We start from the raw sequence: 12,972 nt of genomic DNA, 5'->3' as shown, positions 1-12,972 counted from the left end.
AAGAAGCAATACATTTCTCAGGAGCCAAAAACTTACAAATAAGACATAATTCAAGGTTTAATTAATAGTTCTTTACCAGAATCTCTTTCAAAATATGGATCTTTAAAATCCACGCTGTGTTTTCTACATTTGTCATTTCCAGGATAAGAAACTCAGTATTTTTCTATGAATGTAGAACCTACCACCATCATAATCATATTTATATACCTCTTCATACAATTAAGAGGCATTCAATATCATGTAATCTGATTGTTTTTATTTCATGTTACTGAGGAGGAAACTTAACCCTGGAAAGGAGATACTTGTCCTATGTTGCCCCCAATGAGTAGCTCAGCTAGGTGTTGTATTGAGGTCTTCAGATTACAAGTCCACAATACAATGATAATTTCATGTGCTGTTTTTATTTTTGTCTTTCAGAAATATATATTATGAATTCTCCTTGCTTTTTGGGTACACTTCTCTGGGCCATTTCTGAATCACTGACTCTCAAAAGTGGGAGGTGCTTTAAGTTCAGGTACACAGTTTAAGTGTCAAAATTAGATACCAACATGAACCATACTTTCTGTAACCACAACTTTTCTGCTCACAATTCTCACTCACTTTGATTATGATGGGATAAAGTTGACAACATGGAAAGGGAAAACCATTCGTTGGTGTCCGAGTTCATTTTGTTGGGACTTTCTAAATCTCAGAATCTTCAGATTCTATTCTTCCTAGGATTCTCCGTGGTCTATGCATGGATTGTGTTAGGAAGCCCCTCATCTCGGTCACTGTGATCTTAGATTCATGCCTTCACACACCAATGTATTTTCTGCTTATCAGTCTCTCTTGTATTGATATGATCCTAGCTTCTTTTGCTACCCCTAAAATGATTGTGGATTTCCTCCAAAAACAGAAGACCATCTCTTGGTGGGGATGTTACTCTCAGATGTTCTTCATGCACCTCTTAGGGGGGAGTGATATGATGTTGCTTGTAGCCATGGCCATAGACAGGTATGTTGCCTTATGCAAACCCCTCAATTACCTGACCACCATGAGCCCATGAGTGCTTGTTTGGCTACTGTTATCCTCCTATACAGTTGGATTTGTGCATTCATCTAGTCAGATGGCTTTCATGCTAAATTTGCCCTTCTGTGGTCCCAATGTGGTGGACAGCTTTTTCTGTGACCTTCCCCTTGTGATCAAACTTGCCTGCAAAGACACCTACCTGCTACAACTGCTGGTTGTTGCTGATAGTGGCCTCCTGTCCCTGGTTTGCTTCCTCCTCTTGCTTGTCTCCTATGGGATCATCATATACTCAGGCACCGTGCTGCAGGTAGTTTGGCCAATGCCTTCTCCACTCTGTCAGCACACATCACGGTTGTGACTCTCTTCTTTGCCCCATGTGTCTTTATCTATGTATGGCCCTTCAGCAGATACTCTGTCGATAAAATTCTCTCTGTGTTTTATACAATTTTCACATCTCTCTTAAATCCTATTATTTATACATTAAGGAATCAATAAGTAAAAGCAGCCATAAAGAAGATAAGGACTCGACATATAAATGCGAAACACACTTTGTAAATGATGCATCTGAAGAAATAATTTCTTGTGTGGACATTTTAAGGAATGAACTTTGAAGCTATTTCATGTTCTATAAAAGGAACCAGTAGGTGAAACTGTTAAAGAGCAAACCCCTTTTTTTGTCACTTTCAGTGATTAAACACATGACATGTAGAGTCTGGAAGACATGCATTTAAATCCTCTCTTCACTGCTTCTTATCATGCAAATTTCAAAAAAATGAATAAATTCTCTTTATCGACTTAATTATCTACAAAATTTCTTTATATGTTTCTTTTATTATTTTGGAATGTTTTTAATTTTTACAATTTTATTACTTTTCTATTATGCTTGTAGTTATTACTGCTGCTATTTTAATTGTAGGTGTTATTGGGAATCTATCAGTAGAAAATGTACACAGATGACTTCTCACATAGGCCGTTTAGCTGAGTGTCTGATTAACTGGTGCTAAAAGAGTACATTTAGTAGGTAATCCCTAGTTAATGTGTATTCATTTTAGTCACTTAGTTGCCCCAGATACAGTGCCTCCATCCATGCTTCACATATTTTGTGAGCCTACAGTGAGCCAGAAGATACATCCCTGATTTCAGGAAGTTTACAGCCCATTGATGGGGAGAGTGCACTAAATTTGCAATCATGTTGTGTCATGGACAGTACTATATTACGTGGTTGCAAGTCCAGTACAACTTTATCAGTAATAACACCAATATTTGTCTCTGCCTTTTTTTGAGTTCACTGATATATTGACTCAGAGTCTATAGGGAAGAAGGGGTGACTGGTACTCCTGAAAAGTCTATCTTCAATTCTTAGTACCAGATTCAAACTTTCTTTTTCATCTTTTAAAATACAGTTTACAAATAGAAAAAACAATCATTCTCTTTAGTGTACAATGCTGTGAATCTTGACAAATGCATAGTCATGTAACCATAACAATGAAAATATAGGAGAATTTCATCAACCCTCAAATTTCCCTCTGCCCCTTTGTGGTCCATTCTTCTGTCTCGTGTTCCAGCTCTGATAAAAGGGATCTGGTTTGGGTTTTTTTTTTTTTTTTTGGTCCCTGGTTTGCCTTTTAATAAGTTGAATCATATAGTGAGTAGCCTTTTGAGCATGTTTTTTTTCAGTCAGCATGATGCCTTTGGGATTCATTCAATAGCAAGTTGTTTTCATTATTAAAAATCTATTTTACATTTTAGTATCTATTATATAAGTGCCCTTATTGCTATTCTTCCTCAGATTATCTTGAAACCAGTTCAGTTATTCATTGATATTAGCTGGAATGATTTTATCAAATGATATGAATACTAAGTAATTATAATTTCATTAATCTTATATATTGATTTATGGAGAAATAACAGTATTGGTCTTTTTATTCCTAGAACATGATTTATATTCTGAACCATGTCCCCCAGTATCGCCCTCGACCCGCAAGGATGACAAGAAGCCCCAGTTCAGCCTGCCTCCGACACCCAGTAACATTTTATAACTTCCTTCATTATATACAGAAACTACCTTAAACTTACAATTTTTTTTTACGTTTTTTAGCTCACTTTTTTAGTTGTGTGGGGTTTTGTTTTATTTGGGTTTTTGTTTGTTTGATTGTTTTTTGCTATTTCTGGGATAAAGGAAAAGTAGAGTTATATGTATATTTCTTTGAAATTAGCCACTGACCTGAACACTAAGTCATTGAAATTTTTCGCTGATTTTCTTGGGCTTAGCATATAAGTTTCAACTATGATAATCTTATGTTCTCCTATAATTTTTCAACATTTACTTCATATTTTAGCTTATCACATGTCTAGGACTTAATACTGTCTCTGAATTTTTTCCTGGTTGCCAAAGAACAAAATAGGTATATCTCATAAAATTGATGACACATCTGTTTTCCAGTAAGAAAAATTATGGCCTTTAATATGCTTACACAATATAATGAATATTTTTATACATTTTTATAAAAATGACACATATTTGGGATAATAACTACCAATCACACTTGGTTTATTTGACATGGAAAATTTTGTTGACTTCATTGGAGCTATATTGAACATTTCCAAAGAGTAGAAGTAAATCTTTTTTAGCTGTAGAAGAAATCTAAGAAAAAGAATCTAAATTTTGGTGTTAAAACTAAGTAAAAACTGGAAAAGTTTACAAGAAGCTTGCCTGCCACCTAGTGGCCGTAATCTCCTATGTTTCGCTTTCTAGCTTTAGCAAAAACCAAGAATAGGAAGGAGGATTTGTAAGAATGAGGAATTTGAGAGGCAAGGTGGGGGTTGTGGGGGGTAGGGAAGGAAAAAATAAAACAAGATGGGATCAGGAGGAAGACAAACCATAGGAGACTCTTAATCTCACAAAACAAACTGAGGGTTGCTAGAGGGGCACGGGATAGGGTGGTGGGGTTATGGACATTGGGAAGGGTATGTGCTATGGTGAGTGCTGTGAAATGTGTAAGCCTGATGATTCACAGACTCGTACCCCTGAAACAAATAATACATTATATTTTTATAAAAATGAAATTTTTTTAAAAAGGGAAAATAAAAGGTCACATGTTTTGAAGCTTCTTTGTTATTTTCAAATGACAGAATTTATGCTGACAAAAATTTATACTGATAAAAATCTCCATTTGTTTAAAAAAAAAAAAAAAGAATGGTCTGGAGTCTTTGCAGTCCCCCAATAGGAAATCAGTATGCAGCCTATACCTTCCAAAGAGGCAGTGGAGCTGATTACCATCTCACCATTACCAAAAATAGCCATTTTCATGGACACATTTTAGTGTTATTTTAAGGGCTTCCCATCTGCTAATACCCATCAGCTAAGTCCAGAATTCCAGTGGACGTCACAACTCATTAAGTCACCATTAGGAGTTAAAGTGTTCTGAAAAAGGCAAAGCAGACCAGTAACTATAAACTGTCTGTATGTTAAAAATCATTGTTCATGATTTTTAAATCTATTGCCTGCCATAAATTTACAAAACTAAGTCTTTAACTGCCCTAAAATAATGGATGATCCCTCCAAATATCAAGAGGAACTAAAAATATATCTTCTCATCATTTCAGTTTGGAAGACTGAAGCTCTTGCTTAGAATATGCTGCCAAATGATTTTACTTTGATCATAATTGGTCAGATAGGAAAGTAGGACTTGTTTGAGGCTACTAAAGAGAGTGGCCAAAAGCCATTCTTCCATCTGTATCTAAAAGATAGTATTGGGGAAATTAATTAAGTTAATAATTAGGCTGTCTAGGGAAGTCTTTGAGTTTCTCAGTCTTAAAAGTGAGGTGCTACTTCCATCCCCATTCTCTGTATGAGGGAATGGAAGCAGAAGGCTTTGATAGCTTGCTTAACGTTCCACAGCTAGAAGGGAAAGGAACAGATTCCAACTAGTCTGTTTTTAGAAGCCATGCATGTCTTTATAATTCTGTTCTACCTCTAACAGTATTAACCAAATTCTGGAAACCCATTTGTAATTACCTCTTCTCCAAATCCAGAAATTTGTTAAAATATAACTGAGGGCTGGAAAACTGACTCCACAGACAAATAATGCAAAGGCTAATTTATTGCTCTCATATACTTGAGTCAAAGAAAAGTGATATAGAAACTTTCAACTCTAAGAGTCACTCAAAGGAATTTGGGTTTTAAAAATGACTATATATAATAAAGAGGATGAAATTTACAAATAGTGTTGATTGAAAAAAAAGGTAAATACAAAATAGTAACTGGTTTATATTTCTCTCTGTAGAAAGTCTAAATAGAGGTATAGTCTTTACCAAACTTATACTTGACCTTGCTCCCAATGTACTGTAAGCCAATTTCTGAGACACTGGTTTTGAAGCACAGAAAGCTTTATCATGAGACGTTAGCCCAAGAAGAAGGCAGGGAATCATTCTCAAAGCTGCCTTCCTCTGTTGGTCCTAGGCATAGCTTATGTATATGAGAGGAAGGTAATGTTTGTTGAAAACTTGGTGTGGTGTCCTTGAAACAGTCTGGAGGTAAGCATTCTTCTGGACAATGTGGCAATATTAGAATCTGGTATGATCAGATATGTCAAAATAAATAATAGTGTCCAGCCCTCCACGGGTTTCTACAATTAGTGGGTAAACAGAGAGTAACAGTAAAAATGGAAAAGCTTGATGACTGATTGTGCATGATGTTAAGAGGTGCATAAACCACAATAAGTAGGGAACAAAACAGAAAATGGAGCCAAGTTAATAATACAACTAATACAACTATAGTTCTGCTTATGCTTTCAAAACAGGTCCGGGAACCTGGTACCTGCCTCAAATCCCCATTCTTATTTTATAATTCCTCAATCATGGGAAATAGAAATAATGACTGTTCTAGCTACCTCCTGCTAATAAGGGGTGAAGAGCAATAGGCTGGAGAGTGGAAGTGGGAAAACTGCCCTCAACAATATTCTGGAATATCTAGGCACAGGGCTTGGACCTTGCTTTTAAATATTACTGTTTCTCGGGGAGATTTCCTGAGGTCACAGAAGCCAGCAGAGTAGTATGCTGTCTTATTTTTATTTCTTTGTTTTTTCTCTGTTTTCTGGACTTCGTCCCATTTATTAGAAACCTTAAAACCATTCCCTACCAATGCCCAAGTAGCCATCACTAAAGCTATCTCTATTTTATGTAATTCCCATTGAATATCTGGAACACTTTGCTAATACAAGTCATATTTATCACTTTTAAGTTTTCAGGTGTGTCAGGATCAATGTGAGCATATTGATGGTGTGCCTGATAGAGTTGTTCAAGAAAAGATGAGGGGTCTTCTTGAGGCATCTGATTAACTTGTTGAATCTTTAAAACTCCTGTTTTTATTCCTACCAGGATAGATTCTCGATACTTTTGGAGTCTGGGAAGTCCTTCTGCATTCATTTATTTATTTATTTATTTATTTATTTATTTATTTATTATTCCTTCTGCATTTATATCATGATTGGGGTCACAGGTTGGCCCCTTGTCTGGTTGCTCTGATGTCTCTGGCCTGGCAGGATTGTTTGGAGCTAGTAGATGAATCCCAGGTTTATTCAAGTTAAAAGAATGGGGAAAAAATGGGAAACCTTTGTTGGGAGAGTCATAGACAGATACTCAAACAAACCAGGAGAATATGACCTAGTCAGTTGTTTAGGTAGGAACAAACATGTGAAGACAATCAGAATTAGAATTTAACATTCAGAAATGTGTGCTATTGAAATATAATTTTATCTATCTAAATTTACCTTTATTTTTATTGAAGGTAGCCAGATTGAGACTAGTATGTTTGCAAAATAAATCCAGTTTTAACAAACTTGGCTTAACTACCTACATAAGCCCAACAAGAATCGTGATCAGTCACACAGGTTCTTTTAAACCTGCTTTGCTAGATCTATTCATGAGGAATATCAGATTGAAATTTTAATAGTCTTTTGAGACCCAAAGCCCAGTCAAATACTTGCCATTTGATTTGTCTGCAGTACCTGTAGCTTTGGATTATTTCCTCTCTTCTCAAAGTCCCCCAGATATCCCGAGGTTCCTGCACTTACCAGCATGAAACATTCTCTACTCTCCCAGTAAGGCTCCTGAGAACTCCATAAGCAAGACACCGGGCTTACATTTCTAATGGGCTCACTGGCACTATAAAGTCAACTTTAGTTCATTAAAGCTGTCTGGTCATATGTGAGTTTATGCATGCCCCCTCCCAAATATGGCATTCTAGTCAAAGCCTTCATAAAATAACCAATGTTTCCAATGATGTTTTGTTACAAGGAGAATAGATGTTCTTGAACTTATGGAAATAACTATAATTGTCAGAAAAGAAGGAATACTGACTCTTGAGTTTCTGATTTCTGGAGGGTTCAGGTAGGGAGAAAAAGTGAATTTGTTCACAAAGGCATATTTTATCAAATCTCTGTAAGTCATAGATCTCTTAGGAGAGAGTTGTCTTAAATCTGGAAGAGCAAACAGTAGAGAAAGAGTAATGTTTCAAACAAGACTCATAAAAGCTATAACTCCAAAAGACATGTCCATTTTCATTAAACCAACATACTCAAGCTTTAATTTAACAGAGATTATTCCAGATTATATGAACCAGAGAAGCATTTGAATTAGTTTCTATCTTTGCGTGGTAGGATGCCCCATTCTTGTAAGTGCGTGTCTTGAACTAAATAGGGTTCTTTTATCATTAACATTAGTAATACCACCAGAGGTCGATAATGCCATATTACCAGACACAAACCAAAGACTGTACAGTAAAGGCTTATATTTTTCCTTTACCAATAACCTTATGGAAATTGTGAGCTAGGTTTTTTTTTTAAAGTAGGTTCCACACTGGGCATGGACCCCAATGCAGAGATTGAAATCACATCCCAGAAATCAAGACCTGACCTGATACAAGGATCAGATGCTTAACTGACTGAGCTACCCATGTGCCCTTCGGGCTAGATTTTGAGAAGGGTGTTTTTCTAGCTGTTTATGCTTTTAAAAGGCCTCTTTTCTCTTCCCTTTTCTTTTTTCAGTCTTAGGCATGGAGAATGATTTTTATAAGTTGTCTCAGAGAGGTTGAGGACTTTGAATTGTTTCTGGGGAAGTATTGCTACTTTGCAAAAAACTGTTCCAGTTTTATTGTGGCCAAACTAAAAAATATCATTCTTTTCTTTTTGTTCATAGAAGTATAACTAAAACAAGGCCATATTTGCATAATGCAACCCAAAGTGCTACATTCTAGATTGAATTAATGTTTCCCATAATGTAGGTAAGACAGACAGACAAGCAATATGAGTGCCATAGGAGAAAAACCTAAGCAAATCATCCATCAAAAAAAGAAACTCAGGATGGTTTTATGACTGTTTAATCTTGTAATGTGTGAGGGCCCTTCTTTAAAGGTCTTCTTAGGAAAGATTCCTAAGAGAGGAAATACACTTGCTGATTGCGTGCTCTAAAACTCACCCTTCAACAACAGAAGTTCTCCCAGAGCTCATGGAAGGTGTCATTCCTTCACTTAAAACTTGGCCTTGAGAAGAGGCCAGTGCCGGTCTGGAGGGCAGCCAAGGGAATTCTCTTGGATGCAGTGGTGATTCAAGATCCTGTGGAAAATTCCCATGAAGTCACCCTTGTGGCCAAGACTTGCCTCCCTCAGGCACAAACCTCCTGGCTGGCTCACCAAATTTGTTCAGGAACTCAAACTTGCATGCACCTAAGACGCAGTCAGCCAATGTCTGCGATCCCAATTTTGAAGGAAAGACAGCTTTATTATCAGAAGGGCAGTCCATTGAGAAGGGAGGGGATTTCCAAATCCAACATGCCCAGCTGAGCCTAGAGACAGCTTATATACATGAAAGGAGGGTAATGGGTTTCTTGAAAACTTGTAAGGGATGATCAGGTGGTGAAGAGAGTGTGCTTGAAGCAATATGGAGGTAAGCATTCTTCTGAACAATGAGGCACTATTCGAGATCTGGTATGATCAGATATGTCAAGACAAATGTTACTGACTAGTCCTCATTATGTTTCTATAATCAGTGAGTAAGTAGAGAAGAGAGATAAAAAAGACAAAGTTAATGGTTAATCATGCATGAGATTAAGAGGTGCATAACCATAATTAAGGAAAAAAACAATGTGGATAAAGTTAACAATGCAATTAGTAAAATGATAACTCTGCTATGATTTCTCAGTAGTCCAGGAACCAAGTGTCTGGCCTCACTTTGTGTATATAGAATAGTGTCCCCTCAAACTCATGTCTACCTGGAAATTAAGAATGTGACCTTGGAAATAGGGTATTGACAGATGTAATTAGGGTAAGGATCTTGATGAGATCATATTGCATTAGTGTTGATTTTACACTTCTGCCTACAGAAAAGTGAAAGAATAAATTTGTCATTTTAAACCATAATGCCTGTGGTAATTTATTATGGTAGTCCTAGAAAACTAATACAAACACAAAACTAACTTCTCCTATGAGAAAAAATTAAATGTACAACACATTTATACCATGAAATTAATAGAAAATTAGAATTTTGGATGATGCAAATTGGTGAGAAGAACGTGGCAATATATAGGGCTCCTTGTGCAGTATTAGTGAGAGAGTAAACCAGGTTGCAGAGGAATTTGGCATTATTAAGTGAAATTAAATACATACATACACAAATGCCAATCCATTTGTCTCTCCCACACATGGCTGCTTAGAAAGTGGCACCTGTCCCTGTGAGGGCCAATGGTGCAAAGTGTGGCCACTGTGGACGGACCTGTCTCTGAGGTTCAACACACCTCCATTATTTCCTGCCTCACAGATCCCACTCAGGTACTAGTGCCATTTCAGTCACTGGCCAGCCCCTGCAGAGAGTGTAAATTGTCTCTTTGGGGATCTTGAGGGGATAGCCTTCTGGAGCAGCCCTTCCTGGAAAGGCTTCTGGCTATGCCTAGAGGGGAGAGGCCAGTGGTTGCAAGTGGAAGAGGCCCAAAACAGAGGGGAAGACTAGGCTAGTAGTTACCTGTCTCCACTAGACTAACAGGCTAGACTGTTACCTGTCTCCACTAATTTGGGGGAGAATGCCTCTCTGGCCATGCACCCCAGCAGCTGCAGTGAGCTATTTCCTTCTCTAAGAGCTCTGTCTCCCAGGGCCATCCTTTCAGCCCCTCTGTGCTCTCAACTCTGACAGAAAGTCCCCTCAAGCAGCTACCTCAGTGATCATGGTCAGGGTGGGGACCTTGCCTGTGTCCCCAAAGCCTAGACTAAGCATCTGGCACAATGAAGATGAGACACAGAGAGGTTAAGCAATTTTCAAAGATCACAGAGATCATTAAGGCAGACCACTTGCCATTTTCCCTTGGGTTTTGAGGTTCATTTTAATTAGTAAAAATTTTTGCTTTACTCTCTTGAATATGAACTTTCAGGGAAACTTGGCACAGGTATGCAATATGATAGAGCAAAAATAACCTGTCTTGAAACTGTTTGAAATCATCCAAAACTAAAACACCACTCAATCATAATGCCTAGAAAAGTTTTTCACATAGTAGGAATTAAATGTTGAATAAATGAATAAATAAAATAAATGTTCTCACTATGTGACAAATGAATGCAAATCCATAAAAGAAGTATTGGAACCCTATGGTTTTAATGAGAGAAATTAATTAAATACTATTATTTAATTAATTGATGTGTTCTCTATTATTGAGTGATGTGTTATCAGTCACACAACAAAAGTTCCTCTGTATAAGAATTTTAACCCTCTCAATTCCCCACCAATCTAACACTAATATACTCGATAGTTAATGTTAAATTTCATACAAAGTAGTAAAAAAATAGTTTTGAGGTGTTATATGTCCTCAGTGATGTTTTTGCTTAAACCTGAGTCCTCTGGATTATTTACCCGTTGACCCTGCTATGTGCCACTGTCATTCCTAGTTCAAGTTTTTTTTTAAAGAAAAGGGTGGAATTTAATCTTTATTTACAGGACACTGCAAGAGAGGAGAGTCCACATAGAAATAGGAAACCCACTGGCAAGAGGAGCTTCATATAGTTTTTACAGTTTGGAACTGGTCAAGTAGAGTTTTGTTGTAAAAAGTGCTACAATAACAAAACACATTAAAAAGAGTCCTTAGTAGAGAAACAGTAAGACAAACTTCTACCAAACAAAGCACACCACAAACAACTTTCTGCGTCGGCTGTACAAGCTAAAAGTTAAAGGTCCCAGCAGTCCCATCCTGAACCTGAAATGTATAGCCTTCAGAGGTAGTTTCTGGCACAACATTCTGATCTTCCTCTTCCTCTACAGAGGAATACTTCTCAATCAAGTTTAATGAAGCTTTGTACACAGACTCATTTTCATGGTTTTGTAGAGCCTCGATTTTGTCCAAACCTCCACATTCTTCAATCATTATACTAAGTTTCTCGGTTTCACCTAGTTTCTCAGCAGCCTGAAAGATGTTGGAAATGGCATCCGAAAATGACCGGAATAATTTTGGTATCCTTCGCAGTTAAGAGGTTCATCAATGGTTCTATTATGCCACAATGGACAAGGTATACAATCTGTTCAACTGTCCCACCACTTGTATAGTTGGTCACAGCCCAGACAACTTCCTTTTGTGTCTTAAAGTCTGCCTTAGAGAGAACACCAACGAGGAACGGGACTAATCCGTGATTCACAACTTGCTGTATCTGGTCCTGGCGGCCAGTTGTGATGTTTGACATTGTCCACGTGGCTTCCTTCTGAATATTAGTTTTGGGGTTCATTAGCAGGCTGGGAAAGATAGCAAGCGCTCCTGCGTCTATTACAACCTGAGTCTGTTCATCTGTCCCAGTGACAATATTTCCTATGGCTCTTAGCGCAGGAGTCACAATGGGCAATTCAGTAGCTCCTAGAAGCTTCACAAGCTGGGGCACAACTCCTGTTTTCACGACCATTTTAATCCGTTCGTTTGGACCATCCGTCAGGTAGGAGATGGCCCAGCAGGTATCTGCCAAGATCTCTGGATCATAGTGATGCAGGAGACGAACTAAGGTAGGAAGAATCTGCTCGACGGCATCTAGCGGGGGTGCAGGGTTCTTGTTGCAACAAAGGTTTGAAAGTGTCCAAGTAAGGTTATGTAAGTAGCCACATGCTAACGATGACATATCAGGAACCGCGAGGAGAGCCAGAAGAAGATCAACCGCACCTTACTTGATAACGAAGTCTCGAAAAACGGAACCGTCCCCTGCAATGTTTCCTAGAGCCCACACAGCCTGTTCGCTGATGTGGGCGTGGGAAGATGCCAACAGGGAAATGAACGCTGGGATCGCGCCTCCATCGACCACAGCCTTGGTCTGTTCTGAGGTCCCGGAAGCAATGTTGGTGAGAGCCCAAGTGGATTCAAATTGAATAGGACTACAGTCAGTTCTGCCCAAGAAGGACACAAATTTTGGAATCAAACCAGCCCGGATTATGTTGTCTATGGGGGGCTGCTTTTCCCGAGAAAGCAGTTTCCTAGCCGCTTGAGTAGCCTGGAGCTGGCTTTCCAAATTGTTGCTATTTATGCCCTTGACAATGTCATCAACTGACCAATTTACAGTGCCCTGGTTGTTGCGGTTTTCCTGCAGTGGAGAGGTAGCATCATGGGGAAACGAGCTTACGTTTCTCCTTTTCAGCATCTGGTCATCCTTCTTCGCTTTCCTCAGCTCCACATTAACTTCTATTCGACGCCGCCTCATTTCTGTACTGTCTTTCCCCTTGTTCTTGAGTCTGTTAAGGCGGGCAGCTGGTGAATTAGCATTCTCTTTGGTGGACATGGTTATGAGACAAAGGGAGAAAGCTACACGGTGGGCTCAGGCTTCCACGGGAGGTGATCCAGGACGCGCAGGCAGCAGGTCAGCTGCCCTCAAAACGTCAACCACGAATCACCCCAAAGACGGTGTGCCCAAGTTCAAGTTTTTATTGCATTCTTTTTTTTTTTTTTTTTTTTTTT

At 38.4% G+C, this 12,972-nt stretch overlaps 2 pseudogenes; one reads left to right on the top strand and one right to left on the bottom strand.

The window, feature by feature from the left end:
• The first annotated feature begins 629 nt into the window (after positions 1-629).
• On the top strand, positions 630-1,563 carry LOC131999315 (olfactory receptor 4K13-like; annotated as a pseudogene).
• Positions 1,564-11,134: 9,571 nt separating this feature from the next.
• Positions 11,135-12,796, bottom strand: LOC131998637 (importin subunit alpha-1-like; annotated as a pseudogene).
• Positions 12,797-12,972: the final 176 nt, after the last annotated feature.

This window comes from Mustela nigripes, chromosome 13 (genome assembly GCF_022355385.1).
Source record: "Mustela nigripes isolate SB6536 chromosome 13, MUSNIG.SB6536, whole genome shotgun sequence".
Taxonomy (NCBI): domain Eukaryota; kingdom Metazoa; phylum Chordata; class Mammalia; order Carnivora; family Mustelidae; genus Mustela; species Mustela nigripes.
Note: the sequence above shows the minus strand (reverse complement) of the source record. Positions and strands in the feature narration are given on the sequence as shown.